At 36.5% G+C, this 7,538-nt stretch overlaps 1 pseudogene; it reads left to right on the plus strand.

Moving 5' to 3' along the window:
• The first annotated feature begins 830 nt into the window (after positions 1-830).
• LOC137617966 (uncharacterized) overlaps positions 831-7,538 on the plus strand; it is a 47,794-nt pseudogene continuing 41,086 nt past the window's right edge.

Below are 7,538 nucleotides of genomic sequence, written 5' to 3' on the forward strand. Positions count from 1 at the left end.
GACGAAAAGCAGGAAGCGAAATGCAAGAGAGAGCTCTGTGAAGCTCCACTTGTCGCTCCCCAAGGGTCATACAAACGACCCATAAATAAAGACCTTCCGATATGCTCCAAAACCAATCCCTGGAGGTATGCGGAGCTGATGCCGATTTTAAACGGCCAACTTTACATCTCGGAAAAGATGGGTGCTGTTCCTTTGGACAAAATCCAGTTTTGGCCAAACTTTGACGCTTTCCCTAATTATTTCATTCGACTAAAACATGAACCAACGTCAAGAAAAGAAACAGAATCGAAGGAGGTCATGATTCTCGACCATGATAAGGCACAGGCTATCCTATTAAGTAACCTGAACAAGGCAGGTTACTCGGTGTCGAAAGTATTCACACTAGGTAACAGACACCCTCAATTTCATTCCATTTTACGTGGAAGGCATTTAAATCTGTTGCCAAGGCAGTGGAGGCAGGTAGACTATGACCTGCACTCAAGGAGTGCAAGCCTCTGTCACTAGCCTTTCCCAGACAGGATAAGGACTGGAAGGAAGTCCACTTAACCTTTTCAGTAGGAAGACTGGATGCGGATGTCGCCATTCGACAGTTTAATGAGAATCTCCCTAAACATGAAACCAAGAAGCTAATATCTTCCAACATCTGGGGTAAAGACCTCTTCCCAGACGAGGTAGTTAGAAAGGTGATTAAGAAAGCCAGCACGGAGAACATAGGACCACCCTTTACCTAAAGGGATGACACCTATCAGCAGTTCATGTGTAATCAATCCACAATGTGACAGTGGATGCTCTACTCGGGCTAAAGCCGATAGAGTTAGAATGGTCCAGAGATGCAGACCTATTCTTCCCCAGTTGGGAACAAGTCCCGAGCTGCAGATCGACCTCTTCATCTCGAGCGTGTTCAAGATATTACCTTGATATGTAGCCCCATACGAGAATCCTCTAGTGGAGATCACAGCCGATCTCCTGCTGTAGGTCCTCAATATGCTAAGATCCTTCCTAGGAGGAGTGGCTCTGTTGGCTCTCAAGTAGCCCAAGAGCAATCTGTTCCCTTTAGGGAGGGAGCTGAAGCCGAGGCTGGCCCTAATTCTGAACCCAGGACTATCTCAGAAGGTTCCGAAGTTAATTGCCTTCGATTTATCACAGAGAACCCGAACCCTTCATTTCATGATTTTCTTGCCCTAGCTGTTAGGAGAAGATTTGGGATCTCAGAAGGCAATATAGAATTCTTAGAAGAATACAGGTCTAAGTCAACGAGAACACAATATGAGTCTTCTTGGAAAAAAGTGAGTTGCTTTTGTAAAAGCAAAAGGTCCGAAAGAAATTTCAATGAACTTCTGTCTGTCCTTCTTTTTCCCCCTTCATAATCAAGGCCTGGCGGCCAACACGATAACTACGTGCAAGTCAGCCTTGACTAGTCCTCTTCTATATGCCTTTTAAGTGGATCTGGCAAATGAAATCTTTAATAAGATTCCAAAGGCATGTGCAAGACTTAGGTCTGCACTACCACCAAAGCCCATCTCATGGTCTTTGGACAAGGTCCTACATTATGTCTCATCTGTGAACAATGAAGACTGTTCCCTCAAGGATCTAACACAAAACGTTATTTTTATGTTCACCATAGCCTCTGGGGCTAGAGTTAGTGAAATAGTGGCCCTATCTAGAGATGAGGGCCACATTCAGCTCACAGAAGTGGGAGAACTGAATCTCTTTCCTGATCCAACCTTTCTTGCTAAGAACAAGCTACCTACTAAGAGGTGGGTTCCCTGGAGAATCTGCCCTCTGAAGGACGATGTCTCTTTATGTTCTGTAGAGTGTCTAAAGGTCTATCTTCGTAGGACTTCAGACTTCAGGGGAGGACAGCTCTTTATAGGAGAAACCTCTGGATCAAAGTTATCCCTAAAACAACTGAGGGCGAAGCTCACCTACTTTATTCGTAGAGCAGATCCTGACAGTACTCCCGCAGGTCATGATCCGAGAAAAATTGATTTATCACTGAACTTTTTTCAGTATATGAACTTTGAGCGGCTTCGCTCATATACTGGATGGAAATCAACCAGAGTGTTCCACAAACACTATGCTAAGCAGGTCCATGAACTGAAGCATTGTGGTGGCAGCAGATAGTGTATTAAAACCTGTCGTCTAATTCTACGAGGAACAGTTAATTGACTGGGACTGTCAATTAAAGGGAGAGGGGGTCATCACTTTTAGTGTGACCTCCTTTTGAATGAGTCTTACCATGGTGACACTAACTCTGTTCAAAATCTCAGGTGTGGAATTATACAGATAGCACTACTGCCGTGTGTACATAGTACACAGTGTTGATAGAATATAACAGGTACATAAATTATGAAACGAAATTTTATCATAAGCTTTTCTTCAATCTGAGAGTGGCACTCATCATTTCTTCCCTTTCAAAAGGATATATAAATTTGGTATATGTTACATGTATAATTACGTTATCATGCTACATTCGTTTTACTTGTTAATTCATTTAGTCATTTATTAGAAATAAATGTGTATTAGAATGTAATTGCGTCCTAATTCACCCGACAATTGCATGTTTAAGATGCCAGAGTTGTTTGACTTACTAATGTAAGTATTCTTCATATCATTGGATGATTGCAAACAATGGATATAATGGACATAGATATTGATTTGGCAATATATACAAACTATGAGACTGTTTGTATATTCAGACTATACTTATGTTTGTTCATACAATACATGCTAACCTTGAGGCCCCTTTTCTACCGTCTAGAGGAGGAAGCACTAACACCGTTTTTGATTAGTGATGATGACAGGTAACGGTAACGTCATTTGTCTCAAATAGTTCAAATGACCATAGAAATGTTGCCCCAAGGTTAAGGCACTGATGAAAATCCACAGATACATTAATGCTCTGGTATACTTCCATTAGGACAACATGGCTTGAGCCCAAAAAACGGATTTTGAGAGAAGCAGAATATCTATTTTTGGGTGAGATGGCCATGTCGTCCTGATGGACCCACCCTTCTTTTCTAAAAGAAAAGATCTTCACAGTATCCCTCCCGAAGTACTGTATCTGTAGCACCATGCTCAATGCTACAAGGAATGTCCGCCATCTTGGATATGTCGCGGTTGTGATACTCACTAGTAGTATGGGAACTAGGGTAACCTTGATACGGCAACCCTTCTATTCTGCCACTTTCCCCCTCGAAACGTAAATGCTATTCGGGGTGCAGATTGCTTTGTGGAGTGTCAAAAATACGTCCTCTGTTATTATGCGATATCCTTTAGAGGAAATTCAAGGATATTCACGCCAGGAGTTAGAATTCTGGGGACCTAAAGGTAAAATTCTATGGGAATATCACTGTAGTACATATATCCCTTAGGAAGCTACTAATAGGAACTTCCATCAGGACGACATGGCCAACTCACCCAAAAAACGTTTCTTATGCAGTCTATAATACCCCCTTTCCTTTAAATCATTCTTCTTAGTGTAGACCTGTTGTAGCTAACCATTCAAGAGTGATTTAGCTAATATTAATGTATAATGAGGACAAAGTTATTCTGTAATGAAACTCAAAATAGGATTATTGGTAGGTCAAAGATGTTATATTCCTCACCAAATATTTCCTTCTAATATTCGAGGTGTAATTCTTGATTGAAAATTAATTTTACAGAAGTCTATCTGGTTGGCCTCTTTTTCAGTTTTCCAAATACTGGTATATTGTGAAAATGAAATTATTTTGTTTTGCCAATGTTTGCATATTGCTTTCTTAACTGCTCTTCAGCATATGGATCTTATCTTAACTTGCAGAGGAGAAACTTAACGTCCATTAAATTTCCTATCAGTGGTCTTTATCCTAATCTCTGGCGCTGTGGTTCAATTAATTAATTGTACATCCTTTGCATTCAAGCTAAACTCCCAATGATGTCGTAGCAATGCAGTTAATTATGATAGCCTTTATTTTTTTTTATTGGGCTTAAATTACAGATTTTTTATTCTGTCTTCAAAACGTTGTAAAATCATCTTCCTAATAATAAAATTGAAATGTTGGAAATTCAGCAGTTCAAAATTGGTGAAAGTGCATTTTTATTTAGTAAGTTTATACTCTATATGTATTATTTCAGATGGTATCTGTTACCTATTCTGCTTTTCTATTTGTCTTGATTTGATTTACTGATATAATTTTTCTTTTACACACTTTGCTTTCCCTATTGGAGCCCCCGGGATTATAGATTTCTTCTTTTACAACTCTTTGTTGAAGTTTGGTTTATAATAATGATGACGCTATTTATGTTTTAGAAAATATTGATATATTTCATTATATATTGCACAATTTGAAGTAAAGATATTTAGTAATTTTGGTGTCACTCTTTCCTTTGGAATTTAGAGTGTACTATAACACAGGTACTTACTATAATGTGCACACATCTGCCTCTAAAATTCACATCATTACTTGAATGAATATTTCAACTCCTATTGATACCATGCCTTACATCTCTATGGATAAGAAAAGGGAGAAGCACTACTGGACCCATCAGGGTTCCTTAGATCAAGATATTTGTCTTTGCTCCTTCTCACCTTGTTAGAATGAGTCTGATTTTATGGAGGTCGAAGCCATAGTTCCTTCTCACCAGATACTAAGAATACTTTAAGAAGTCTTCTCATCACTACGAAGATCCCCCTCTATAGGGATTGCAACAGAAGGAGAAGTCATATTTTCTACAAAGGTATAAGTTAATTGGCCTCTATCTCTGGAGGAGTATCACCCTTTTAAATCTGAAAGAGTACTGTTATAGCTAAAATGCCCTTGCTTTCCATAGCTACAGCATACAACACCCCCCCCCCCTTTCCTATCACTCCAAGTCCTTGAAGTGAGCCATTAGGGTCTTCACCCTTCGTGTCGGTTAGTAGGTTCTCCTTGCTTTATCTTTTCATGTACCTATATTGCGGCTACTTGAGCCTGTAGTTTTGGATAGATCTCCATAACTTCTCTGATGCCAAGGGGTTTCTAAATCAAATCTTTGATAGGGTTTTTATAATTGTACACCCGGGGAAATCTATAATGCATTTCAAGGTCTCTCAAATAAAGTTCCAGAGCAAGCTGAACCAGTTTATAAGTATTTTAGGGAAACACTCGTTCTAGGTAGATCTATATTCTCACACAAAAGAGGAATAATACAATACCCAGACTGTATGGATCATTTACAGTCTCCTTAGGGTAAACAATAAGAATGTGAAGGCTTGGCACATGAGCTTTTGAGGTGCTGTTAAAAGACTTAACTTGGTTATATGCATAATGATACAATAGTTCATGAAAGAATATTACCGTATACTTAGAAGTTGTGTATCTAATTGTAGGGAACTGACTTATAAAATACACGAATTAACAAATCCAAAGAGAACAGAAGGCTTACAACCATCTTACGAAGATAGGGAACCGTCTCTTTGAGAGAATGTACCTCGGGTATTGCACTTAACTTGCAATTTGGGTAATGTAATAAAAATCATAACGTAAATGGTGATGAGGATGATGATGAAATCGAAGACATATTTTGCCATGGGACTTGCAGCTCATTGATATTTCAGTTGAATTTTTAGTAGCAAAAAGTCTTAAAAGATTCTAAATGTGTGTTATTTTCATTTTGAATTTTTTTTCAATCCTTTGTTGTGTCATTCCTTTGATTTGACACTACTTTGTATAGCATATTTATTATTCGTTTATCATGTTAGTACTTTGAACGAATTTCATGAATATATATATATATATATATATATATATATATATATATATATATATATATATATATATATATATGTATATATATATATATATATATATATATATATATATATATATATATATATATGTAAATATATATATATATATACATGTGTGTGTGTGTTTTGTAGGTCTTACTAATTTGCTGATTTTATTGAAAACTTGTAACTATTGGGATATGAAGACTATTTACATTTACTGGTTTATATGGCATATAAGCGTGAGAGTGTCTCCCTCTTGTAGCCTGAGATGAACGCAGTTGGAGTGTTAACGTGAAGATTCACGAACTGAGATAAAACACCAGTTCCTGTGTACCTCTGCAATGAATATAAACAGATATTAAACATATATGAAAAGGTCGCCAAAGATATTACTTGAAATAGTTTGGAATATTTGAATGTTAGTTATAAATATTCAAACGTATGAATTATTAATTGTTAAAATAAGTCATAATTAGTGTAATACAAATAACACTAAAATTCCTTCAGTTCTTTAGTACCTTCAAGAATATAATAATATAATAATTGACTGGCCTTATGTTAATTGTTCTTGAATATCCAATTGATGACTTCCATATATGGTAACTAAACTTTGATAAATTTACCCAAGGAACCCCTTTTTACAGTTTTGAATCAAAATTATTCAAATAATGTATTCAATTGTAATATTAAGAACTGTTTTAAACTTATCATAACATTAGTGGCGTTGCTGTTCATTCTGAAAGCTAAAAGTATCTGAATAGTTGGTCATTTACAGATGTAGGAGTTTTACTAGCTTCAACTCTCATATTAAGAGGCAGTCTACTGATTTACCAAGCCCAAACGCAAGGAAAAAAAGCATTTACTCTCTGGATAAGGAAAAGATGCGCAAAAACTAATTTTATTTGTATTTTACGCACAGCAGGCAGTGAAGATAAACAAAAAAGATAAAGCAAATCTAAACAAAAGCTGTGAATGCTATCTTAAAATATCTATTATAACCTTGAAAGGAAAAATTAAAAGGCTTGATAGGAATTAGTACCTTAGTCTATTAGTTACATCGAAGGACATCGTATATATACAGGAGATCGGGATCAATGGCTATCAGTTTCTTAATAATTCCATATAAGCCACATTGCGAATAAGAGTTTAATAGTCGATCAACTGAACACAAAAAAGAGGATAGACTTAAATGTTGACCTTTGGTACAAGCAATTAAAAGACGTTCATTAGTATTCTTTTGGTAATAGTCATTTACATGGATTATTCTACGCGTCTCTGACCAGCTGAGTTTATGATTAAATCCAAACCATTGGGAAGCTGAGGTATTATTAATTATGACGACTGCGAGAGACGGCTATCTTATGTTGTTTATTCTGAATAAAATGCATTCGGATGTTTGGCCGACACAGAACAAGTTACATCTGAACGAGGAATACTATATACTATAGTATAATTTACAGATCTTTTCTTAACAAAATTCTTTAAGAGCAATCAGGTTTAAACACTACCCCACTATCCTTTTTTTTTTTTCTTTCTTTTTCTTTTCTTTTTTGAAGGGGTATGACATCTAAAAAGAATCATGAAACGGCAAACCATGTATATTATTCATTGTTTTCTTTTTCTGTAACTAGTCTCTATGAAAGGTTATCTTGGCTTTATTCATGCAGTTTTCTTGAAAATATTTGAATCCCGGAGGATAGTAGAAATTCCTTAAATTTATTGAATTCATCCTCTATGGATTCAGGGCTGCATATTCTAATTATCCTAAGGTACATGGGGGAAAAAA

This window comes from Palaemon carinicauda, chromosome 2 (assembly GCF_036898095.1).
Source record: "Palaemon carinicauda isolate YSFRI2023 chromosome 2, ASM3689809v2, whole genome shotgun sequence".
In the NCBI taxonomy this organism is placed as follows: Eukaryota; Metazoa; Arthropoda; class Malacostraca; order Decapoda; family Palaemonidae; genus Palaemon; species Palaemon carinicauda.